The following is a 27,155-nucleotide window of genomic DNA, read 5'->3' as shown; positions in this document are numbered from 1 at the left end:
GCACTGCACTTCATTAGAAGTCGGAGGAGAAGGGGGTTTAAGTGTTACTGTTCGAATAAACACATATTATAATTAACTTATTACAAACTACCACTATCTTAAGTTGTAAAATGCAGCATTTCTTCTGTGTGAGATTGTGGACTCCTGCCTGCCAGCTATGAAGACCTACTACAAAATAGCAGGACCACTGCCGTTTCCAATGGGAACATAATCTTGAGAAAGGGGGACAGTGCACCAAATTCCAGGACAGTCCCGGCAAAACCGGGACGCCTGGCCACCCTACATCTATAGGAAACCGCTCTTGCACACCTTGGACACCGATGCATCATATTTCCAACACTGTTGCTGTTCAAGATACCACTGTATACATTTAGATTACTGTGCATGTTTGTGTTTAATACAGTTTCTTACATGAACACCTGGATTGACACTCTTCCAGGTCTGCCATGCAGCGATGCTTACTGGATCCTTCGCCTTCAGCAAGGCAGGAGAGGGCCTTGACAGAGAAGAACACATATGTAGAGAGCCGCTACCTTAGCCTCATTAATTAGGAACCCCCTGGCTTCACTACTTGACAACTTCGCATGGTATCGATCTGGGTGTTATTTCCAGGGCCTTGTCAGGTCTTATGTGGCAGACGGCAAATCAATCATAGGACACGCGGAGGAGGGGATTTCCGAGGAGTCTGGGTGTACATGCAAATGGTGAATTCGGAGGCGGAAGGCACTCCCGCCCCCCAGCATTGCTTCTGCTGGCACTGTACAAGCAGACAATCCGTTCCACTATGGGGCCAGCAGTTAAGCGCAGCCGCATACCATAACTCAGGGGCTTCATTATACATGCGGGAGGGTCAACATGAAAATCACGGATCATACTCCAATGGGCCCCCATCCTTCCACGACTGCTAAAAAAGGGGGATCACAGAGTTTGGTTATTGCAAGACCGCTCACTTTCAGAGCTCCTAAACGGATGACACAGGTTTCAAGTGCTACGCTAAATCGAGCTAATACGATCAGAATTCTCCATAACCATATAGTACCCTGCACCAAACAGCATGAAATCTGTAACTGTGAAACACATTGCATGCATGTTTAAGGTACACACCGGGCATGGTCAGTGGCCATGCCCTGGTCAAACCAACGTAGACACACCTAGGTGGGGAACAGGATGGCAATTATAGGATCTTTTGACGGCAAGTAGGCAGAGTGGGGCTGGTAGATGGGAGGGAGTGCCCTGGAAATTGATGGGGGAAAGAGAACAGTCAGGACCTGCTAGAGAGGGGTATGCTATCGTCCTAACCGAGGAGAGGCAGCCATGAACTAGTGATATGCTGCTGTGTTAGCATCATGTCCCAGGAAGTGTATTTCCAGGATCCCTATACAGATCAGTAACCACTTTGGGAAAGTGCTGAGTCAGACAGCGGGAACATTGGGTGATTTCCGTTGTGCCCAATATTTAGCTTTGCATTAGTAAGAACATTTAGTGTTTTCGTTATGCTGCAGTTAATACCCTTTCCCCTGTTAAGTTAAAGTTAAACCAGCAGCCTGCAGTGGAAGGCAGAGACCCTGGATTTAAGGCAGTTAAATTGTGCTGGTTGACAACTGTTACACTTTACCACTGGGTAAGACATGTCCACAAGACCTTCAGTGGGATTAGGCAAAAAGAGAGGAGTAGAAGTCCAACCATGGGAGGACAACTTGAAGACAGTGCAGCTGACGGCCGGTATGGGGGGAGCGGGGTCGAATTGGTCAAGTGTAGGACAAATTATCACCTCCATCGCTACCCATACCTTCAGAGACACAACCCTGTCAGAAAATATCTCAATTTCGCTGTGGGCCCATGGTTAGAAATGAATCACGTTTGATCAATTCACTACTAAGCTCCTTGCATCTGTACGTTTAGGATCGTCCATCAGCATTGTCTAAGAACTGTGGCAAATACAGGGACAGTGTCACCTTTACGGAAGGGGGAGCCGCCCTCTTTGGGACTAGGAAGGGGAGCCTGCTATACTGAACACTTCCTAGGAGGCAAGGAAAACGGGATCCATCTGGAGGGGATCCCCCCTTAGCTGACAGACACACTGATAGGAACACCAGTCATCCGCCCTTAGCCCCTCTTTTTCATACCTTTGTAGGGTATGTAGGGGCTGACCGGTGTAGTAATCATATACAACCTTTTGACTTTGCTGTCTTCGCTTCTGATACTGGATGTGTCCAATCCCCCACAAAGAATGACCGACAAATCAACCAGCCCCTTGGAAGAATGTCCAGGATACAAGCAATCCCTGAAAAGCCACAATGGGCCCCACCGAGTTTAACCAAGGGATACTGCTCCAAGGAGGTGTGGCCAGAGACAGAGAGGATACACCAGGAGTGGTGAGCTGAGAGGAGAGATGCTGTTGGAAAGTGCAGCAGAGCACAGAAGGGAGACCAGCGTGGAGCCACGTTGAAGAGTCACATAAGCGTCGTCATGCCAGGAGAAGCCTGATAGTCCTCCTGAAGAGCACCGATGCCTGACATTGTGTCCACGGTGGGTCAGAGTCATCGAGCAGACGCTGGGTGAAAGCAGCCACAAGCGACCGCCATCCAACAAGTAAGATGCCACAGAAGAACGGCACAGTGCCGAGCTGAACAGACGTGGAAGTGGCTTTGCGCTAAACAAAGATGAGGAGAAGCTCGCCAAACCTCCTGAGGAGCACCGCCACCAGAGAGCAGGTATGTGGTTACTCAACAGTAAGGGAGGTGGTCGACCGAGCTAGCAACGGCGAGACCAGACCCCGAGTGGGGAAGGAGAAAGCAAACCCCAGAGTGGGGAGAAAGAGGAGAGAAAATCCCAGAGTGCAGCGAGAAGAGAACCCACATCTGGAGTGGGGAGAGAAGAGAACCAAAACCGCAGAGTGGAGAGAGAAGAGAACCCAAACCCCGGAGAGTGAAGACAGGAGAACATGAACCCCAGAGCGAGGGGGGAGAGTAAATACAACCTCAGAGTGTGGAGGGATGAGAAACCAAACCCCAGGGAGGAGAAAGAAGAGAACCCAAACCCCAGAGTCGGTAGAGAGGACATATCAAACCCCAGAGTGGGAAAAGTGGAGAAAGCAAACCACAGAGTTTGTAGAGAGGGGAAACCAAACCCCAGAGTGGGGAAAGAGGAAAAACCAAACCTCAGAGTGGTGAGAGAAGAGACCTCAAACCTCGGAGTTTGGAGAGAAGAGAACCTAAACCCTGAAGTGTGAAGACAGGAGAACACGAACCCCAGAGCGAGGGGAGAGAGGAAATACAACCTCAGAGTGTGGAGGGATGAGAAACCAAACCTCAGGGAGGAGAAAGAAGAGAACCCAAACCCCAGAGTAAGTAGAGAGGACAAATCGAACCCCACATTGGAGAAAGAGGAAAAACCAAACCTCAGAGTGGTGAGAGAAGAGAACCCGAACCCTGCACAGGGAAGAGAGAGAGGAAACCCAGAGTTAGGAGAGAGGAGAACCTAAGCTCCAGAGTGGAGAATACGAAGAAACGAACCTCAGAGCAAAGGGGTGGGGAGTTTGAAATCGCAAAGGGGAAGGGAGTGAGGAGAAGGACGGACAAAACAAAAGTGGAAATGAACAGTGAGACGGAGGCTGGAATCCTGGGATAACCTTCCAGCCCAAGAAGGACTGCCTTTTGTTTGAAACCTGACTGTGGGCAAAGACCTAGATTAAGGGGATCAGTGGCCATCAGCCATCCCTTTCAAAGTCTTCCTTTACTTACTTTTGTTATTAGAGTCGTCTTCTTTTGAGGTAGTGAAAGTGCACAGGTTAGAATATGGTTCTGGACAGAGGACTGCAGTATTGTGTTACAGCTGACTTGGCAATCACTTCTTAGACTTTGAAAGGGACTAGATCTCGAGAGTTAGGGAAAGCTGGTTTCTTTTTAACTTAATAAGAATAAACGCTTCTAAAAACATGTTTCATTGTCGGAGTCCTAGTTCTGATCCGCCACTTAACCCACACTATTATGCCACTGAAAAATGATCCTTGTGCCTGCCACCACTTTCTAATCATGCACTGCACATCATTTTTCAGTCGCTCTGCATACCCTCAACGCAATATCTCTGCATTCTCACTGCCTTGCACCTACACACCTCCAAGCAATCATCTGGGGCAAGCCATGACCGCACTTGCAGGATTGGGGCTGAATAGGATGGGAAACTGGACACACTAAATAACTTGAGAGAGATGAGGGGAAGGGTCTTGTCTTGCAATGACAACTGTGCTAGAAGCTGTTTCACTGATAACATATAATCATGTACCTGGACACATTAAAGCACATCATAGAGAAAATCTTAAATGTAGAAATGTTAGTAGCATAGTGTAGGCAGAATCCTGCCAGAGTAACATCCTTCAACAAGAATGGATTTGGATCAATCCAGAGATTCAGTTTTGAATATGGTGTGGAGCCTAGACAATTCCAAGAGATGTGTGGATACTGTAAGAAAGGCATTGTATCAACAGACATACACAAGTGACCACAGTTCGAGGGTGTTTATTGAACTTCAAAAAACGGTTCAAAAACACCTACCTAATCCTAAATCTACAGATGGGACCAATCTACGAACCATTTCTAATAATAACACAGTCCTAGTCGTGTCTTCTCAAAATAAAACGGCCTCTTCTAATGAACCCATTACCAATCCTTACCTCTGAATACAGATAGTGTGGGAAACAATGTTACGAAAAAGAAAGAAGTGTTCACAAAATGATATGTCAGAATGTTCAGGCCATTGGCCTCTCTTCCCCACATTTTCAGCACAGGATAAGGTGGTTCACTCGAGCTCAGCACTGCCTCTGGCTTCTCTAGCACGAGGACACCGTTAATTCATAATCATTAGGGCAATCTGTGCCCAAGTCTCTTTGGCTTTTAAAGTCTCTTCAATCAGAGGGCCTGATGTGACAAATAAACTATAAGTTCTTTCCCTCTTTCACAAGTACGCAATTTCTTAGGCGATTCATTATTCACCCCGGATCCCCCTCAGCCGTGCTCAAATGCCCTTTTACAATGTTTGTACAATATTCTTTCTCGAATGACTCACGGTTCACCCCAGATACCCCTCAGCCGGGCTCGGTTGTTGCTTTGTTGTAATGACTGGATAGAGACAATGATGCAGTGATGGAGAAGAAGTTATATTCTCACATTTTATCCTGCCAAAAATCAATAGGCTGTCTGGAAACATACCTACTGTGTTTTCCAAATAGGAAATTGTGTTATTACTTTATGCGCATCAGGTTAAATGTACTCCCGACAAGAGGGATTCTATCATCTAGAGGGTTGGAAGGCAAAGAATCGATGAGTTGCTGTTTTTGTAAAATAGCTGACTCCGTGGAAACATTGGCACATCTACTGACGGACTGTGATGTCCTTCAAGGGCAACAAATTGAATATTTAAAAAAATGTGTACTGAATCCAGAACGGGTTTTAGCAGATCAACTATGGTGGACAATGATACATAGTGAATCTATTGCACTAAATCTGGCAGTAATAAGATTCCCATCAGTGGTATGTCATCTGTTCTGAGATGTGATATATATTATATTGCTCTCCTCTGTGACTCTATAGTACTTGCGAGAACTATTTTGAGTGGTCTCATGTTCGTTGATAAGGGAATTAAATGAAGTGCAATAGTAGAGGTGTACATTTGTCCTATGAACCTGAGCCTGCATGTACAGTCAAACTTTTGTATTAATAAATGTTGTGTTTTACTTGCATGAGGGCTGGATCGCTGCATAGAATTTTAGGGACATGGCTTTAAATGTAAAATGTATATTTGTTTCTGTAGTAGTTTTATGGAAGGGATTAATTTCTTACCTGTAACTCCATTTCTCCAGCATTGGTATCTTTCATGGATTCACATGCTTAGAATATTCCCTGTTGTCATCCCAGCCTGACGACGGGTAATATTCTAAGCATGTGAATTCATGAAAGATCCAATGCTGGAGAAGGGATTAGTTTCTTACCTGTAACGCCATTTCTCCAGCATTGGTATCTTTCATGGATTCACATGCTTAAAAATAATAATAATAATAATAATTTTGCATTTAATAATAATAATAATAATTTCGCATTTATATAGCGCTACAAACCCTCAGGTATCTGAGCGCTGCTTATTATTACCCACGGTGTGTGGTGCTCATTTATCGACCTCGGAAGGATGAAAGGCTGAGTTTGGCCCTGCCGGGATTCTAACCTGCGTTAGCAAGCTCTGCACGGATGTCAAAACGGGCGCTCTACTCCTGTGCCACTTGACCGGCATGTCAAGTGGCACAGTCAAACTTTGTATTAATTTAACTTTGTCAAACTGTACTTAGAATATTCCCCGTCGTCAGGCTGAGATGACGACGGGGAATATTCTAAGCATGTAAATCCATGAAAGATCCAATGCTGGAGAAAGGTATATATATATAAATATATATATATATATATATATATATATATATATATATATATATTTATATTTGTTAAATGTGTTTTCAATTTATTTATGTTGAAGCTAATCAAATTATAACTTCATTCTCTATTATCCGATTTTGTAAAGGTTTTTTATTAACCAAAACAAATAAAGAAATAATAATAAGAAGAGTCTTCCTGTGGTTGTCTTACTGACATTGATTCCTATGTGTTATGGTGTCGTTGGCTTAACCACAGGCACCCAAAAAAAGGGTAGAATGATTTCTGATTCCTTTTGTCAATTTATATTTCTGCTTACATCTCGTTAGTTTGAAACTGTGTTTCTTTATACTAACAATCTCCTATTTCTATTACTCCTTTGTCGTCCTAATAAGTCCTTTAGCTCTCAACTTATACCATTGTGCGTTTCCTGTTCGATAACCAATCTTTCAAGAGTTGTGTCTGAGGATCAGTCGTGCTACCAAAAAAGAGTTGAGCCAAAGATAACTTCAAAACAGATTGACTACTATTGCATAATGTGTAGACCTAGAGCATATACACTGAACTCATCAATGTCTTCTGCCATTGTAATTCTAACAGTCATGCTGTTATTATAACCTTCACACTAAATTTGGAGGGAAACCCCGCAAAACACTAAAGATGTAGTGCGATCCCTACCTTTTGTTGGGTGAGGGTAAATTTAAGTAATTAGTAAGGTACTTAGATCATTCAAAACAGTTCAGGGAATCAAGAGGTTAATTGAAAAATATCTCAAAAATGTATTAAACACATCAGTAAAACATACAATGAATGAGTCTAAAGACAATCCATTCAACTAATCAAGTAAACACTATTAAAAAATAGTCAGTGACAGGTCATATCATAATGTTGGTACTCTTTTGACTGAGAGTAGGTTAATTCATAAAGAAGAAGAAAGAGAAACTTGACTCTTAAATTTCCATCAGAATGTAGACATATAAAGTTTATTGTCTTTATCTAACAAAGTATCACAGTGTTATACTAAGTATAGCTTTCAACATGTTTCTGTTCATTGCTGTAATTCTGGAACATTTATCAGGAGTAGTTGTAGAAGTCACATGGGATATTAGAAAGTGCAATCTATATCTTCCTTTCTTTGTGCTGTATCAGCAGTGATTCTCTGAACTGTTAAGTAAAAACAAACAATATGGTGAACCATAATGAGTTATTATAACCTTGGCATTAACATTATGTTTTGAGGAATGTTTCCTTTGAATGAAGTAGACACTCCTCTGGGAGACAGACCATTACTAGCGTAGAAAATAACCAAGCCTGAAGGGAAATGACAAAGAATGAGTGCTTCTTCTGCTATGCCATGGCATATTGAAACACCATCCCTGTGGCAATCAGCACGCTCCAACGCTTCTGCAGTTCAGAAACAAACTGAATACCCTGAGGGAATTCCTAGGAGAGACCAAGGTATCATTCCCCAGCTCTACCACTGCTCTGGATCTATTGTTAACTGTCCTCCTCTTCCTTGTACTCTTCCTTGTTTAGTGTTCTGTTGCTCTGGAGCTAGGTTTGTACTATGTAAAACACAAGTACAAATACAAAAATGCATCTATTTTGCTTTGTATGCACAGAGATTTTAATGGGTCATTTATTGGGGTGGGAAGCTGTGGCTTTGACATGTGCCTCATTAAGAGAAAGGGGTTCTCCAGACTGGTGATGGTTGGGGGCAGTGTAAAAGGGTCTAAACCACATGATCACACTCCTTAGATTCTCCAATGAAGAAGCATAGCGGTAACAGAGGATTCACTGAAGGATGTTTCTACTAGCCCGGGCAGCTGCCTATTCTGGGCATGGAGTATCTGGATCGGTCAAGGGAGATTGTTTGTGGTTCACCATGTTGAGGGCTAAGAGACAATGTGAGGGGGCAGGTGGGAACACAATAGAGCACTCAGTGCCAGTAGGTCATCACTACCACAGGAAATATTGACTCTCGTAAAGGAAACCTCGAGACGTGACATTTTCTGTGAATGTATGTGGGTCCTTTTGTCTAATAAGGAAGACATAGATATGGAGACTAATCTTCTGTTTGGAAGGAAGACATGCAAACATGTGCAGGTGTGACCTTTGGACGTTGTTCTGTATGCTTCTTTGGTTTTATAAGAGCCCAGTGTATGGGATTGAGTAATTTGAAAGGAGATTAGATTATATCTCCCTACATTTATTTTGTTTATTTAATAGGTTTTTTTTATATCATGCCTAATACCGTACCCGAGTTGCGTGGATCCGGGATTTGAACCTGTGTTGATCTGCGTGGTCTTGATTCCAAGACCAGCACGTTGCCGCTGTGCTATCCTCCTTCCACACTCACCTTTTCGCAGTGAAGAACTCCAGTGGATGGGAGGGAAAACCTGTGGCCACTCCAATGGTGGTAAAGGGTGCAATACGCATGCCTATTCCATTCCATTATCCGTGGTTGCATGCTCAGCCGTATTCAACTTTATCAACTCTCACGTTCCATTACTCCCCAGAGGTGAGTGGCGTTTTTCTGTGCGGGGTCCAGCCTCCTTCCCTCTCTTCACTCCCTGGATTCCCTTGTGTCCTTCCGGAACCATCTAAAAAGGCTCCTCTTTTCCTGATCTTAATTGTCCGAAGGTCCTTCAGTACTTGACAGCAATCGAAACCCATATGAGAATTTCAGCTGTTGTTCCACCTGTGCCCAGATGCAGTTAATTCTGCCCGGCACGTGTTCCATGTTTCGCACATTACAAGGTCATAAAGATGCATTTCTTGTGTGTGCCTGTATGCGGGTTAGCCCTTGAGAGACTCTGAGGGCTTACATGCCGGATATGACAGTCTTGCGAGAGCTGATGAGAGCTCTGAGCTGTCACAGATCCCAGTGCAAGGCAACATTCAAGTCCTCTCCAAGAAGCGAGCTCAATTCTGCAGCCTATAGGCTTCCTTCAATCAGCTCAGGGGACTTGTCAGATTATTTGCTTACATTACTGGGGCCGCCAATCTCTCTTCCACTGACATGCCCAGGGGCATCAACATGAGAGTGAAATAGTGGCACAGTTGATCTGCATGAAGGGTGTGCCATCGTTCTCCAGGGCTCTTGAACGGGGGTACGCAACCTCTGGATCCAAATAACAAAAAGGGCAGGCACTAAAAAGGGAAAAAATAAAGGATACCTGACAAGACAGTCTAAGCTCCACTCGGCTTCCCGGTGCACAGTCGAGCCATCTTGCCCATTTCAGCCTAAGAGAGATATTCAGTTGGATGCACATTTCGTACTCACTAGAGTCAGGCTCATTTTACAAAACATGCGAGAATTATGCAAATATACCACGCGAGGTAAAATATTCGACCCTAGCGGAGGCTTCCCTTGCGCCACCTCTGCCTCCGGCCGCATCTGTGCTTTCAGAAGGCTGGGGAGCTTGAAATGACAGGCTGCCTGGCTTTGTGCTAAACTGCACATCCATTTTCTGCAGAAGCGCAGCCTCAGCAGGGAGACAAAGGACCCAGATTGCTCGGTAAGAGGTTCTATCTTTAGGCAGCCTTAGCGCTCTTCATTGTCATTGAAAGTTGTGTGCGCAGCCGGCGGTTTCTCCAGAACTTACATGGGCACCTAAGTGAGCCCTAGGGGATATGAAGGAGCACCTGCATCTGCAGCAGCAAAGATACTGCCATTATAACACTCGCCTAAAAGTGAAGAGGAGTCGAAACCAAGAACACAACAAGCAGTACAACTGGCGCTCACCCAAGACACACTGGTTTCCAGGTCGCACGTGCGAACTACACAGCCCCGTTGACCATATACATGCCCCAATGCTCTCTGATGCTATCCTCTTCCATTTATCTCGCCATAATGGACATAGTAAAGGGACTTAGCGTTTGCCGCCTTTACTATTGTTAGGGGCAGCCATCTTTGTTTGTATTTATTTTTTATGTAATTGGATGTCTGTTCGTTTCCCTGGACCTGGAACCTTATTTCCTTTTTTTAATTAAGGCCGTTAGAACCCGAGACATTCCAGAGGGTGCTAACGTTAATGGTCAGGGGTGCAGACTTACCAGAATGGCAACGGTCCTACACCTTTTGGCGAAGGCCCTTGCTTTGCTTAGGGATATCCACTTGGCCATTAATGTTATAATGAAACATCTCCAATGGATTGAGAAACCGGTTCTACGTACTCTCCAATAAGGTTCCAAGAATAACCCAGCGTCCAAATAGGTTGATCCTCTTTCTTCCAACTCGGTGCCCCTTCATTGTATAGCACAACCAGAGTGAGGGCAATGGGGGGGCTTGGTTTAATTTCAGACATGGATCCATATCACTCGATTGAACAAATAGCTTTCATTTTGGCTTCCTCCAACAATTATCCTTAAAAAAAAAAGTCCATTTAGGCCCCCTATTGGTGCAGGTCTTCTTTCAGAGTGTCTCATAGCAACTATCTTCCAAGACATCATACCTGCCTGGGAACTTAAGATCGGGCAATGGAGTGAGCGTTTGCAGTTCAAACTCCTTTCCTCGAAGGTACTTAACTGGTATCGCTAAAAAGTATCCCGTGTGTGGTTTCTTGACAATGATTTATTAATTTTGATAATGTGACCTGGTTGATGAGCAGAACTGGAGATAAACTATTAGCGTAAGTGCTGGTTCTTCACAATGCCAAACATGAAATGGGTGTGCTTTACGGTACCATGTGTTAATATCCCCGCAATAATATCGCCATACCAGAATGGCGCCGTATATTTACAGCAATATTAACCTATTGAACCTGCGGGGGACACGCCCACAATCTCCATATTATTTTAAAGGGTGCGGGGGACACCCCCGCAATCCCAGCTCCCATTTACCCCAAAAATAATCCTCACTAATAAGCCTACGGCCATTCCCGACGACCATATACATGGCGATATTATTAGTGGGGATAATATTACCTGGTACCTGCTATGCAAGATGACTTTGCATTGTATTACATTACTCCTGCTACTTTCCCAATGGTTGCCACCGCAATTACACACAACCAAAGACTGGGGATGAAAATCACATCAAGTAAAATTAATAGCAAGGTCTGCTCTGCCACACTTCATCATACAACATTGCTTGCACATGTATGTACAAGACCGTACTGTATTCCTATTTTTTGGTGAAGGGACAATCATGAAGAAAGCTAGTGAGTGGCAGGGGGTGCTTTGAACCCCCAACCCCAGGTTCTAGAAGCACTGGCATTTCAATTATCAAAGCACTTAACTTGTCATGAATAAGTCCTTAACTCATCATGTTCTATCTTTCATGCTGGGCACCGCAGTTTTTTTGCCAATATCCAGACGGCCAGCACAACACTGCCTGTGAATCAGCTGTCACCCTCCATGCTTCTGTTCCCCACAAGGCAGAGCCATATGACATTGGTCAAGTTGAAAACTCTGCCAGTGCCAATAATCAAACACCACTAATCAGAGATTGAGCAACAAATTTGGGATCAAATGGATGATCATTGAAGTGGGTCTCATCAATGACAACTTCTTCTCTATCCTTAACAATATTGAATGGTGGGGCCCAATGAGAAAATAGAAGTCACAGACTTCTACATAAATGATTACCAAATCTAAAAACGATCACCCACAAAAGAGAAGTGTATAGAGAAAGCCAAGTGGCGGGCTTGCAGATATTGGGATAGACCTGATAAAAGACTCCCCCAATAAGCAAGTATCAGTCTTCTTGTGGTCAGGTGAAAGCAACACTCAGCCTCATCAAACACAGATCATAATAGGGACAGCAATTGATGGCTACTGAAAAGTACACCATTCCCACCAAGCAAACCTCCCCAATTCTGAAATGCACTAAGTGAGAGAGAAAGAGAAGGGCACAAGCAGATGACACTGTTCCCACTATCTGCATTAATGGCCTGCAGAAATAACTGCAAGGACTATGTATGGTCAACATAACCAGTTGTGGTACATTGAATCCGGTACCGTGGACAATAGAAGCTGAAACATGCAGGTGGGTGAGGCCCCAAAATGTCCATGGAATCAAAGTGCAGGTTGGCACTAAGAAGAGATGTGAAATGTAGAAGAAGAGCAAAAAGGATCTTGTCCAAGTATTAGAATCTTGCAGTATGACAGAAGGCAACATGATTGTAATGTACACATTGTGCATGACATATGCCCACATCAAGGGACTAACGGCAGTTCTAAGTATGGTCCTCATTCATCAAGGCCCGCCGGAGGTTACTCTGTAGAATGTTCTGAATTCATAATTTGTGCTTGCCCATTACACTGACAGTAGAGTGTGCCCATCACACTATCAACAGACTACTGTTTCCTTTGACCTTTACAGACCCAGACTATGTTCAGTATAGACACGGCCTATTTCCAACTACATCTGTAGGAATCCCATTACCAGCAGACTGCCCAACTGTAACAAGCATGCACATGGTCCCAATGCCCTCTGCATCACTAGAGTTGATGGAGATCACAGACTCAAAGCCTCTGTGGGGCTACCTAAGTTGACAACCTCAAAACAGGACATTGAGACCCCAAAACCGAGACAACGGCCAATTTCAAGAGGATGCGCAATTGTAGATATTGTGTTACATAAAACACTGAATAAAATAAAATGCATCATTACTCCTTTTTTCAAGATCAGTTCATTGGTAAACAATGCTCTCTCTGCACAAAAGCCAGCTTGTGGTTTTTGACCTGCAGCGGGTTTCCTCTGGAATTAAAGCAGGGGCCTATGGCCCTTTCTGTAATGCAGACTGCAGGCACGCTACCTTTAAAGGATGCACATGTATTAGGGGGCAGTCTCCTACTTGCATAGGCGTGTGCCCCAAGCAAATTAGGGAATTGGATTGCTCCATGCAGGAATCATATTAAACTAACGATGTACAGGCACAATCGGGATGTATGGTGCGCAACACCCAAGAGGCAGTGCACAAGAACAGTGCTACCCCCCAGGGGAAGACTTGAGGCGGGAAAGCAGGTCGTGTGGACTGCACAGGAGCCTCGTTCCCATTGAGGGGCAAAGGGTTAGTACACACTAGCATTATTAAGGATGACCAACGCTGTGTTGCTCCCAAGAATTGCATGTGTGCTCAGGGGTGCAGGGTTTTCATAATAGGGCAAAAAGTCTTGGGTGCACCCGCTGCAACCTGTATCTGCTGCCAAAGTGCAACCCAGGTCTTGGATAATATGGCACATGGTGGTTGTTTAGGCTTTTATGTGAAAAATAAAATTGCTGTTATCAGTAAAGGTCCCAATGAGCAGGTGTCCACTGCCACAAAGCAGAACCAAAACAAGGCAGACACCAAAGGTGATGGTAATAATATGCTGGTTTATTAGAACATATTAAAGAAGGGCCAAATAATGGAAATGTAACTCATCAAGTGTATAGCTTCCACTTGAAATCCCAACAAAGCATCTGTGCTCAACAAATATCTCTTTTGGCAACAGAAAACAAAAGTATCTTTGGCCAACTGTCTCTGGGTTCAACAAAGGACTTTGGGCCTCATAACCATCAATCCTGGGATCCCTTCCCAGCAAATATTTTCACTTTTAAGATTCCTGAGGGTTTGAGTGTCCCTACACTTCTTTCTTGGTTTTTTGTCTGTAGATTCAGGTCCTTTAATTACTGTACTCAACAACTCCGATTGGGTCTCGGGGCCCTGTGTGCACTTGCACATTAAATTTAAATGGCGGCAAAAGCTAGTGTTGGGTGCCCCGTAAATGTGCCCCAGAGCTTCCATTAAATGGTAGACCACCTTTGCATCTCTACAGTTTGCTTTAGTATGCCCTCATCACCGTGACTTATCCCCGCCTAACATCTCGACAAGTAGCAATGGTCTTGTACCTAAGGGGACATTTCCTGCACATCCTAACTCATCCTCTTCTCTCAAGCTCTCCGTTTCCTCGTTCTTGATGCCTTTTTACATGCTCAACCCACCCCACTCAAACCTATCAAGATTGAAGTGCTTCTGCTCTTCCTCTACAAAGTTAAAGTCTTCCCCTCCAGTCTTCTCTTATCCATCATCTTTATTTATTTATTTATTGTGATATAGTTTAGTTTATAAACTTTACACAAGACATAAATAAGAGAAAAATAACCCATTAGTACATCATAATACAAAAATATATATACAAAGAAAGTCACATAAAAAAAAAATAAATAAAACATATATAGTTTAAAAATCATCTTGGTAGTTCAGATATATCACACAGATATCTATACAATATTATTACTTATCCATCATCTCTCCCGATATCTTTCTCCACTTCTCTTTGAAAGTACACCTTCTCCCCTTCAGTTGTGTATCCTCAAACCTGCTCTTCCAGACTCCTCTGTATCGCCTCCTGAACTCCCCCTGCCGTGTCCCGATTCTCCTGTACCTCCTCACTTCCCGTAGCTAGCTCCTTGTTCACCTTTGCCACCTCCTAACTCCTCCTTGTATTCCTCTGCACCCTTTCTTAACTTCAGCCTCAGTCCTCCTGCTGTGCCACCACATCTTTCATATTGTGTCCTCCAGTTTCCCTCTGAATGCCCACCAGGTCCACCCTCCTGAACACAAATTAACTGCTCATTTGGAAGAAGTCCAGAAATCTGTTTCCCTTCCATGGAGTTTGGTATCAATGTTTCTTCGGTTGGTTTTAAAGAGGGGAGGGAATGCAGGGGGCACTGTAAGCAATTAAGTGATTGAATTAATGATTTAATAAACAATTCTTAATGGCTTTACACTCAAATATCATGCAATTCGTGTTAAACAAAACAAGACCAAATGTTTTACTAACAAAAGAAGTTGAATTAGCTAATGCGAAGGAGCTGCTGCACATATGCTGCCCATTAAAAATGCAATTGAATAAATCATGCCACTTGTAGTTTAGTATTTTGCAAGGAACTGATGGACAGAATGTTATTTGAAAACCCTTTCGAGGTTTAGTATATATAAACAACGGAAAAATGTACTATTTAACTGTTAACATCAATAACGACAGGGTAAACAGCACATTTCTGGTTCATGGACCATAATAGCCGGTGAAGTGGCACAGCGAGTAGAGCGCTCGCTTTGACATCGAATCCCGGCGGGGCCAAACTCAGCCTTTCATCCTTCCGAGGTCGATAAACGAGCACCACACACCGTGGGTAATAATAAGCAGCGCTCAGATACGTCAGGGTTTGTAGCGCTATTTAAATGCCAAATTATTATTATTATTATAACATATCTCATGTAGCCTGTATGTATTGGGAAGATAATGTGTGAAGTTTGGTTCACCTAACTGTGTTTAAGCAGAGCTCAGCTTTCTTGAAAATCAGAAATGCATATATCCATTTCCATCAGTTATAACCAGCTTAATGTATATGTTTACTTGAGACAAAGGTTTTGTATGTAAATTACAAAATACATTCCAAATGCAGAGTTGTCATGGCCCTATTGTTTTAAGCAAAACTAGATGACCACCCTGGCAAGAGACTGATGAATGCATGGTCAGTCTGTAATTGTGACTTCAAATAAGCAGATGCCTTGAACAGATGTTGACCTCCGACCTGGCAGTGCAATGAGGCCTCATGAAGAATGTGTCTGATCTATTAAAAATAGTCTATCCAATGGGCCTTTTGTTTGTGGCAGTCGATGGTTGTGTTGATTCAAGGATGCTGCTAACATGTAATTTAAAGTTAAATTGTACAAATGAAATGTGTATCAAATGATGCATTTAAAGAGGTGTGGGAAATACAGTGTCAGCTATGACCTTAGAACCTTTGGTCAGATTCCAAAACCAGATACAGATCTAGCTTGCATGGAAAAACACAGAATACATCCATTTAACAACATGTTAAAATATGGGAATGTACTCATTCATTAAACTCTTATGCATATAGTCACAAAAAGATAAATGATGTCTGCAGATTCCGAATATTTCTGCAAAGCTGACTATATAATTCTTACTAACATCATATGTTCATAACTGGAGTTAACAGGGAAACAAATATTTCTGAACACATTTGATTTCACATTCCTAAGAGGAGTCCTGCCTCATGGAAAACACATCTCTTTATGACATGGGGAACTCAAACGGACAATCGAAGCAAAGAGTAGGATTGTTGTGGGTGCGAGTAAATGGAGGGGACCAATCCAAGGAACTGTCCAATTCAAAACTGCTGCATCAAATGATGATGCATGGGTGAATTTTATGGGATATTTCAACATAAATACGTAGGGAGAGAGGAGTATTTGGGGAAAGAAGAAATGAAAAGAGCATGTTTGAGAGGAAATAAGCAGATTGGGATTCCTTCTGGGTGTGTCTGTGGAAAGTCTCCTTAAGAAGTCCTTTTCCAGATGAGGATGAATGCCAAGGCCATTCCTACAAAATAAACAGATTACCCGAGAGGGATTTTGGGAGCATTTGAACAGACTAGAGGAAGAGCCCACCTGGCTATGATGCCAGTAGCCAGTTGATGTCCCTACCTGCCTTGGCCCTTTGAAAGACAAACCAGATGTGAGTAAAATAATCCCAGAGCATTTGGAAAATTATCCCAAGAATTAATCAAATTCCAGTAAGCAATTAAAAGAAAACTTTGGAGAAGTTTATTTAAAATAGATTATTCTTTAGGTGTACAAGACATATTTGTCTTTGACGGTAACAAATCATTAATTAATTCCCTGGATTTTAACAGGATTAAATTATGTCTCGGTTTGCGAGTGCTATGTACAACATATCTCACAGACTGACAGATAAATTCTGGACCTGTAAAATCTATAGTTTACATAATCAATCTGAATAGACTTTTCTAGAGCCATGAGCAGATAGGCCAACATTATGGTCAGGAGGGCCCTATATAAGGTCAATTTACATGACATTACTCCTTACAGTGGAATAGGAAAGGGTGTTATTGTTCCCCTTCATTCCCAACAAAATAACGGCAATTTAAATAACCAATATCATTTTTTCCAAGAAACGTTGCACAGAAATAGAATGGTTCCAATTAAAATTAATTGTATTTTGCTCGCTGAAATAATAGCTTCTAACTTGTAGTCCTTTCCATATATTCCTGCAGGAAATCCAGAGTAATTTCGAAAAGCCATGTACATGGTGGGGATGTAAAAAGTGCATATCAAATACTTCCAATGCAATGTATCACTTTGATTGAACATTATGTAAACATTCCTGCGAGAAATAACAGGAACTTATCTCTTTCTTATTAGATACCACAGATTGCTGGTATAATCTGATAAACACATGTGACATATCAAGTAAATGTGTTCCTTCTCCACAAGGGGGAGTACACCCATGAGGTTAGGAGTGTGAACCCACTCTACAACACCCTCCCTAGGGGACAGGCTCCCCATTAGGGGACAATGACTTGTGTTCCTTTGAGGAACTCCCGGAGCCATTAAACATAATGGCATACATGGGACTCTCTAAAATACCAAGGAGTTACAAACTTGGGTGAAGAAAAAGTCAATCTACACCAGTATCAAGAAGAAAGAGAATGTTTACCCTTTAAATACAAATCTCCAATCAACTCAGACAAGTATGTTGAATAGCGATTACCTGCTGAAAAATGGGGGAAGAGAGGAACACATAAGCAGGCAAGGGAAGCCCGCTTCCTGTGTAACTAAAGAAGGAGCTCGAGCAGAAGCTAGCCGCATAGCCTGTGACTTTCAAGCTGGAAGATGACAGATACAGAGTGTATCCTATATGCAAGAAGCAGAAAGAGCTAGGATCCATGACCACAGAGGATATGTGGTGGGCAGTCAGCCTACAAACCAATGCTGATACCATCACAAGACCGAAGAGGCAACACAATCGGTTATTGGAAGAAACACGGAATGCCGCAAGAGCAAGAGACAATCTAAGGAAGAGGATGCTGGGAACAGTGAGCTGACAGCAACGAGGAGTGTGAGAGAAGCTCCGAGACCAGCACAAAGCATGCAGACATTCCACTATGTTGTTGATGGTAATGGGGAGAACGGGAACACCGAGAGGCCAAAAGGGAATTGTAATACAGTTCAAGAAACACGTCCTAGTACAAGTAAGGAAAAGTTGAATACACACCCAATTAACTGCTTTTCTGTAAGAAAGAGAATCATTGAAGTCCCTAAGAGGGAGAGAAAGCAACCTTGGATATTCACTACTGTGGGAAAAGGGGAAAATGCCCAAACCTTCAACACAGAATGAAGGGAAAATAAGAGAGAGAGAATATTATGAGTGGAAGTACAGTGAAACCTTTAAGAACAATATTAATGTGAGAAAGAAGCTCATAGAAATCCCCGAGATGGAGAGCAAGAGAACTTGTATATCAATACCCTGTGAAAAGGAAAGCAGACAAGCTATTCAAAACAGTGTGACGAATTGGGAAATTTCGTCCCAGAATCAATTAGAGGGAACGGAATTCCCACGACTAGACCCCAAAAATCAAAGCAGAATCCAACCACATCGTACCAATCAAACTCAAGTATACGAAATGGGTATATTTATTACTACAAAGCAAAAATTGAATCTCAAATCACTGAGACGAGGAAGCTGCATCCGGAGGGAAAAGGGGTGAGAACTACCAGGCAGAATCTCAGCTCTTCTTTTATCTTACTCACCAAGACCGATAACAAAAGGAAGGAAGGACTAAAGTGGGGTGTGGAAGGTAGAGGCGGCAGCAGCAGTGGTCGGGAAGTAGCAGAGTAAAGTAAAGTGAAGGAGCAGTCATTGGACAGTGGCCGTGGTGGTTATAGGGTGAGTGAACTGGGCCACCCCGAGAGAAGCAGTGGGTGAACACCTGTCAGCAAAGAAGAGAAGGACGTGTTCACACTGTCAGTTCATAGAGTATCACAGAGTCGGTGGTGTGAAAAACCCAAGGGCTTTTCCCTACCAAACCCCTTGGTATCCTCTTAATTTGTATCTAGGGAGGGGTTATTGCTGCTGGGTCCAGACCTGGGGAGTGGAGCAGAGAGGGAGTAGGAGTTCCAAGGTGAGACATGGTGCCCCCCTTTCCTTAACACCACCCTAGCCGACATTCTACCAAACACCATTTTGAATCCCATACTATTGCTCCCTCCCCAGTTCCAACAGTGTAACACTCACCTGGTGTCCGCGGGGACGTCACTCAGCCTGTTCTGACCACTTATGACCTCAAACCCTTCCCTGGAGTCTACTCGACTGGAGACTGGGTCTTGTTTTCTTGGAAAGTGTGCTCTCCATCCTGCTTTCTGCGCAGGGGCACGTTGATTGATGCAGGCTCATTGCTGCCTAGTTACTTCACTGGCAAGATTCCGACAGGTAAGTATAATGAGTCTTTGAACAGTTCTCTATCTTTGTTATTTTCCTTCCTTAGATGATGGTTGGCGTCCGGGGATGGCGACGTGCTGCTGAGATGAGTAGCGCTGAAGGTGAGTGAGAGCGCGATGCGACCCTTTCGTATTTGTATTGAACAGAGTTCTTTTTCTGTGTCTTTTAGGTGCCGCGACGTTTTCAGCATGGATGCCGGTTATGAAGAAGAAATGCAGTGAGTAAGCGCGGTATGCAGCGCATCTAGACCTGGAGTGTCTTTTCCCTCTTGCATATGGATGAGAAGTTCCAGAGACAGAGTTCCCCCAGAGCGGCTGGGATTCAGGTAAGCGTTTGAAGCTCGTACAGACTTTAAAAATAAGCGAAGATTTGCTGAATGCTTACTAATGCCTTTTTTCTGTTCTTTTCCCTTTTCCTTAGGAAGCGGCGTGCCGGGATGGGAATGACACCGCCGAAGATGCCCGCAGAACAGATGAAGCGATGAATGATGGGCAGAGGCGCCGCAAAGTAAGGCTGTTCCTAACGGTGTTCTTGTTCTTGCAGGAGCTGAGCGCAGAAGATAGATGCAGGCCTACTGGAGACCGATCCGAAAACGGTGAGTGTCACAGTGCAGGTGCAGAAAACACAAAGCATGTTTCTCAGCCTGAGCGTGGCTTAAATAGTCTCTGGGTATCCCAGGTGTCTCTGGGCTGAACCACACCCAAAAGACTAGACTGCACATGCAGTTCTGGGAACCAAAATATGTGGGGGCATCCATCTTGTCCCCATCAAAGCACTACAGGTCCAATCCCCAATGTTATCCTATGGGAGTGAATGAGTCTGGTGCCACATGCGCCAAGTCGGACTCCAAGTGGGTCTTTGGAGGGATGGAGAGGCCCTTGAGGGCCATGTAGGTGATCGTGGCCTGGCTCCAGCCTGACATCTTGGAGGGCTGGGGACATGAGGGGCAGGAATCATGACAAACAGGCACCAACACAAAAGGGAGGTGTAGGAGAACCAGGAAAAGTAGAACACATATCATCCCATGTTTTACTGCACCAAGATTCTTCCGCTGCTCCTAACATCATTTTTTTATAATTTTCCTACCACCACTCAAACACTACAACTCCCATAATTCCTCCCCACTGTTTGTCCCAAAACCACTAGGACGAAGAAGAGGCAAACTGGAGCTATGAAGATTACCAATAGGAACCAATGTACTATGTATTCCTATGGGCAGTCTCCATCTTGTGCTGTTAACCAGGTCAGGCCGAGTCAGGCAGGGCTAGACAACCACTCACACCCGACTCCTGTTACTTCTCCCAGCCAGTATAAAAGGTGGAACACACAGGCACACTTTTGAGTGAGCTGGAGATGCTGGAGGAGGCACAGAGGCCAAGAGGTCAAGAAGAAGACACCTGACCCGGAGAGACCCTGGAAGGCCTGAAGCAAGGAGGACTGCTAAATTACTGGGCCTGTGAGTACTGGGGAGGCTGCAGTATTGCGAGGGAGCTCTGACTCCATGGATCCAAACCAGGGGTATCTGGGGTTAGCTGGCAGAGCCCAAACCAGAGCTACCCTACCCCCCGGGTGAAACAGGAAATCCCAAGCTATTGAGGGGCAGCTGGCAAGACCCTGACCTCAACAATCATCCCCTTAAACTGCTGCAGCTCTCAAAAACTCCAGAATGCCGTTTAGGAAAGTTGGCGAAGTGGGAGCAAAATAAGAATATTTCATTGTGGGACTTGAAGTCCAGGGACAGTTTCTTGTGGTGATGTGCGAGACGGACCAGTTCTTCAAGGGGGACGGCGAACCGGGCAGAGCAGAGTGACAGGCCGAGGGACGGAACTGAGGTACGGAGAAACCTTGGCCATACCGGTGAGAGATTGATACCTCTGAAGGGCCTTGAAGATTGCACAAAGAAGCGCAGCCAGCTAGAAGAGACAAACCTCTTTTGTGTTTCAAGGATGCCGGCTACCTTCCTGGTAGAGTTGGGGAGGTGCAGCGGCAGTTGTGGTATCAGCCTTAGCAGTATAACAAAAGGTGACCTGCTCTATTGTTTTCAACATGCATCAATCTTGCATGGTTTTTAATCTAGTATTTGTGTGGTACTTTAATTCCAGTTACCTTCCTAGATCAACTCGTAGGGCCTCATAATTCCGGTGGTAGCTATGCTGGTAAAAACGGCAGGCTGCCACCGGAGTTGTGTTTTTTTTCTGGCGCCTGGCTTTGGGAGAATCACCGGGACATTACAGTGCTGGAAAACTTAACTTCCCATTCCCATTCAAGTCCCCTAGGGAATGGGAAGGACGGAAGCACCAGCAGCATGTGTAACAGTGCCGGTGCTTCCGTCAAAGACTGCGAGCTGATACTGTTCCACCTGCCAGGTCAGACCTGGCGGGCGGGAGAGCATACGGCTCGCAAACTTGTACTCTGCCGGTCCGGTTACAATGGTGTCGGTGAGCCTACCGGCACCGTTGTTAGCAGACTGGCAGGGTCGTGACGAGGCTCATAGTGTTATCATGTATGAAGGAGTACACGAAAATTTGTGGTCTTTGATATGACCTTTTTTAACAATTGTTAGGCCTGATTTTATTTCTTTTTCTCTTGTCTGTCTTTTTTCTTCATTTCCCAATGGAACTATTGGGCATCTTTATAGATGATGCTTCATGTACTTTCTCATACATAGCACGAGAAGTACTATGACAGTAAGACAACATTTAAACATCAATATATAGTAAAAACAACACATTTGTGAAATACATTTGTGAAAAAGCAGTGAAAATAAATCTGAGAGGCATAGGAAATTCTGATAAAGTTAATCATTTGAACAGTTCATTATTCGTTTTGTCAAGACCATGTCTTCACCAGTCCTTGCTCGATGTCACGTGGTTGGATGGTGGGGAGTTGTAATTGGCCCTGGACCATAGACGGTTCGGCTGATAGTGTAAGCACCTTCGACTGGGCCTTGGATTGGTTAGCTCTGTGGTGAGAGGAGATATAAGTTCATATGTATCACCCAGAGGCTCCAATATCTAGTGTGAAGATTTTGTATATATAAATAACATTTCTCTTTAACCAGGGGTCCTGGTTCTTGAAATGATCAAGGATTGAGGGTTTTTTAAAGGTCCTCTTATTGCCACTGACCTTATCTGTCTTCTTGTGTCTGCGGATTGGCTTTGTTCAGGGGGATGTGGGTGGGAGGGCCGGAGTTGCCTGCTGCTAGGCATTTTCTGTTATGCACTTATGTTTCTTTCTATAGTGCATGGAACTTCTATTTACGAGAAGCAGAGATATCGTGCTCTGCCATCATTAGTTTATATATGGTGCTCTCTGAACAACACAGCCACTATATGACAGCAGCTTTACCTAATTAACGATGTACGGTTTTAATGTTGTGTCTTCCTGCATCTGTTAGCATTTTCAAAATGTGTGAGGTAAGGGTGATCCACTTGCGTCCCATTCTGTCTGTGGGTGCAAGGGAAGTGGGTCAGAATGGGATATGAATCAGGCGGGCAGAACTGTCTTGCGCAGAATATTAGAAAGCTTACTTGTATTATTCAATGTTGGAGCCTTAGTTGGCGGCGTCCTGCCAAGACTTGCCTGTTTACTCCGACGACTCTGTGTTACTAGTGTTTCTGCGGCACACCGGCTCATTCAGTCATTATTTAGTTGGGTATTGCGCATGCACGTGTGGTGGAAGCGTCTTTAAACCATGTTTCTTTCTTTTACAGACGCATTCTGGTTGTCAAGGAGACCTGGCCAAAGAGTTGTAATGCATACTGTGCATATTGGGGTCCCTAAGGCTAGCGGTGGGTGAACAGATCTAATCTATGATAATGCGCATTGACCAGCGTATTAACGAGTTTGCAGTGCGTCTCGCGAGTCTGCAGAGATGGATGCCCAGACCATGTGTTCATGTGGGAAGGACTATAGTGGGAGCCTGTATTGGTGTCCATGTGGCAATATGGCCAAATCGGCTGGAAAAATGCTCCTGGTTGTTGGTCGCTAGTTGGTTTAGCGACCTATGAAAGTTGGTGTGAGGCGGCTGAGCCCGTTGTGGTAGTTTTTAGTTTGTGAATCCACCAGGCTTCTTTATGTGTTAAGGCATTGCTTATGTTGGTATTATCTCTTACAAAGTTGACTATCCACCACTTAATGCCATCGGGGCTATGCTATAGTTCCATGTAGTGTGTGACCATTGGCCAGGTATGGGTTTTACATCAAATTCTGGAATGTTGCTCCCTGATACTTTTATTCACTGTTCTGCTTGTTTGTCTTACATATCTGAGCCCACAAGGACATTCATTTACGCAGATTGCATTTTTGGTTTTGCAATTTAAACAATTCCGCAGAGTCCATTCCTTTTCTGCCACTTTGAAACTTTTTTTTTTGTAAACCTGCAGTCTGAGCAAGTCCCAGAAGGGTGGTGACCTGTAATTTCTCTTAAATTCCATAGCAAGTTTTGTGTTTCTTTCTTACCGAGTCTGGCATGGGTAAGTTGTTCCTTCAAATTCCTAGCATGTTTCAGAGCCATCCTGGGCGTGGGTTCTCCCAGGATGCTCCATTGTAGTTGTGGCCAGAAAGGTTTAATTATTCTTTTGATTTTGCTAGTGTTGGGACTAAATGTAGTTACGAAGTATAGTGTGTCAACATTGGTTGTTCTTTCGTTAGGGTCAGGAGGGCTTCAATCGGTGTGTATTTGGCTCTTTTTTGTGCTATATTGAGTCATTTTTTTCAGGCATCCTCTGTTGGACAGTCTTTGTTCCAAATATTGCGCATGGTGTGTGTATTGGGACAATTCTGTGCGGTTGCGACGGATGCATAGAAATTGTCCATAGGGCAGATTGCCTTTTAGATTCTTGGGATGGTTGCTCTGATAATGTAGTAGTGTTTTCCTGAGTGTTTTCTTGTTGAGCGTACATGTTAGCTTGCCTTCTTTGTTAGTAATGGTGAGGTCTAGAAAGTTAATCGATTTTGGGCTGCTGCATAGTGTGAACTGGATCTCCGTAGTTTGATCATTCAACCATTTATGGAATCAGCCTTGACTTCAGGATCAAAGCTGTGAAAGACGAAAAAGAATTAACACAGCCGGTGAGTTGATGGAAGTAATGAAAGTCCGGTCTATGTAAAATGAAACTTGATAGAAACAGTATCCGACAAATGAAGGTTGAGCGTGTGCCGATGAGAAAGCAAAGCATTGTCAGACCTAGCAACACCCCTGACTGTAAATTAAAGATACAAAGAATAAGTGTGTGCCGGCGGAAGAAGATTGCCCAATCGAAAGTCTTTGTGACATGTTGGATGTCGTAGAAGCGGCGGGAAGAGAAAGAATCTAAGATGCACGATTTGAACTGTTGTTAGGTTTGGTCCCGGCAGAGGGAAACCTGGATGTGAGAGAGATCTTTGAACTTTGAAATAAGTACTGTGCTCTAAACTACATCTACCAAGAGGGCTTAGTGTAGGAGAGAAAAAGTGACATTTGAGGAAAGAAGGTTGAAGTGGCCATGCTGATGTAAAAGCAAAAGCCTTGCAGTTTCAAAAGACTTCAACAGTGGAAGGAAAGAGAAAGGAGGCTTGAGCCTGACAGGGGGACGCTTATGAAGGTGTGATTGAAGCTTGCAGAAGGGTTCTCCCCATGAATTGTGATTGAAAGGTTGAAGCCTGGCGGAGGGAATCCTGTACTGAATTTTGGAAAGCAGAAGGAAACAAACTTTTGTTGAACTGTATTACAAGCTAAAAGGTGACATGGGCTGGAGTGAGAGAAAGACGAAAGGTCCAGCAGAAAAACTAGGACTTTTTTTCGTGGAAGGCCAAGGTGGCCGTGGTCCACAAAACAAACTGTATCTTTGTGTCCAAAGCCAGAGTGTGTCGAAAGGTCCAAGTGTCCAAGTGTACCACCTTAGCCCGTACTACAAACCGTGGAAAAGAGAGTTTGCTCAGCCATACGGACACTTCTTATGAACACTGATTTTCCTTTTTGCATTACACATTCCCTTTACACATTTATTGTATTAGAAAGAGGGCAGGCATTAGGTTTATTAGTATAGGCTGTTTTATTTTGACTAAGGAACCGACTATGACTGTATTTTCTTTTTGTTCGAATGTCGAGAATACCCACATCTTAGTTCTGGTCAAGATAACAGTTTTCCAACCCCTTTAAAACCATCAATAAATGTTTTGAAACATGCAGCTCTTATGTCAGCGTCTACTTGTGATACCAGGCCTCCCTTACAGTGGATGCTGGGTACCCCCATGGTCCCATGGTCCCATGGGTAGGGGGAGCCCGAACACCAAAAAGACGTTAGGGCCCTCCAATCAAGTGAGCGGCCAGCTCACCGAAGGGGCCATCAGCCCTCTGCGTGTCGAACGGAAAATCATATCATGCCTCCTATACTGTATGAATGGCCTACGCCAAGCTGCTTATAAGCCACTTGCGAGGAAATCCGCGTTGCAAGGTCTTGACCTTAGATCAGTGTAAGCCGCCATTTTAGGTCTATCCGCCATTTTAGATTCTCTCTCTAAAGTCACCCTGTGTTCTAATATGGTGGACAGTGTCATTCCGAATGTAACATGGCCGTCTTGACCTCTGTGTACAAACTAATGTGTAACTTGCCTGCAGGCCACATGTTGGGGTCATGAACTGAGACCTTGCTCTTCATTGACCTGTGTGTAGAGGATTACCTGCGCCAACAAAGCAAATCTGCGAGCACATGTAAACACAATATATTCAAGTACCGAAATGTGAACACTTGTTTAACTATAATGTACAGAAATGTATGAGAAGGCTTAACGAGAAATCCTAACACATACTGTTGCCATTGTGATTTGTTAGTGAATGTATTAAAGGTAAACCCTAACTGTATAGATGCATGAACTCGGCACGAACCCTATATCCGTGATGTATTAACTTGTATTAACTTGTAGGTGGGTTGAACATCATGTTTTGGACTGCATAAAAGGCACAACTATTCTAATGTACAGCCCCACTCACTGAGCACACCGAACCAAGCTGGAGTTCGCTGTGTTGTACTGAGGGCCGATAGCTATCTGTTGCTTTGTCCTTTGAAACTGTTCAGTATAAAATAAAGATCTTTGTATTTTCCTTTGTAACCCGCGTTTGGTGTATTTCCTTTTGGGGTACTTAGCCTCGATATCTTCTTTTTGTTTTCACACTTGGGTGCAGCGAGCACACCACAAGGAGCAGGCCGCAATATTTGAGAAGGCTCCAGTATCCAGAGATGAGGAGCGGCAGCTGAAACATGCCAGCCACAAACAGGCTGAGGAGCCTGGTGTGAAGTGCGGCAGGCTGCTGAAAATGAGCGGCACAAAGAGCATTTACTTTGGAAAGCCCAGTAGCATCCCACGTGAGCAAAGCAAGCTGTTGGAGGTCTGCCTGAATGCCCTAGGAAACATATGGTATGGCAGGGGCAAAGGGTGTAGGGGGTTGGCTAGATGTCTTAAATGTGTTGTGAAAAAGATACATTGAATAATTAC

General features: G+C 44.0%; 1 protein-coding gene across 1 annotated transcript in view; it reads right to left on the bottom strand.

The window, feature by feature from the left end:
* The window catches only part of SPAG16 (sperm associated antigen 16), a 2,683,085-nt gene that overhangs the window by 1,418,370 nt on the left and 1,237,560 nt on the right, over positions 1-27,155 (bottom strand). The window lies entirely within an intron of this gene.

The sequence above is a fragment of the Ambystoma mexicanum genome, chromosome 9 (genome assembly GCF_040938575.1).
Source record: "Ambystoma mexicanum isolate Mex_15411 chromosome 9, UKY_AmexF1_1, whole genome shotgun sequence".
Classification (NCBI taxonomy): Eukaryota; Metazoa; Chordata; class Amphibia; order Caudata; family Ambystomatidae; genus Ambystoma; species Ambystoma mexicanum.
Note: the sequence above shows the minus strand (reverse complement) of the source record. Positions and strands in the feature narration are given on the sequence as shown.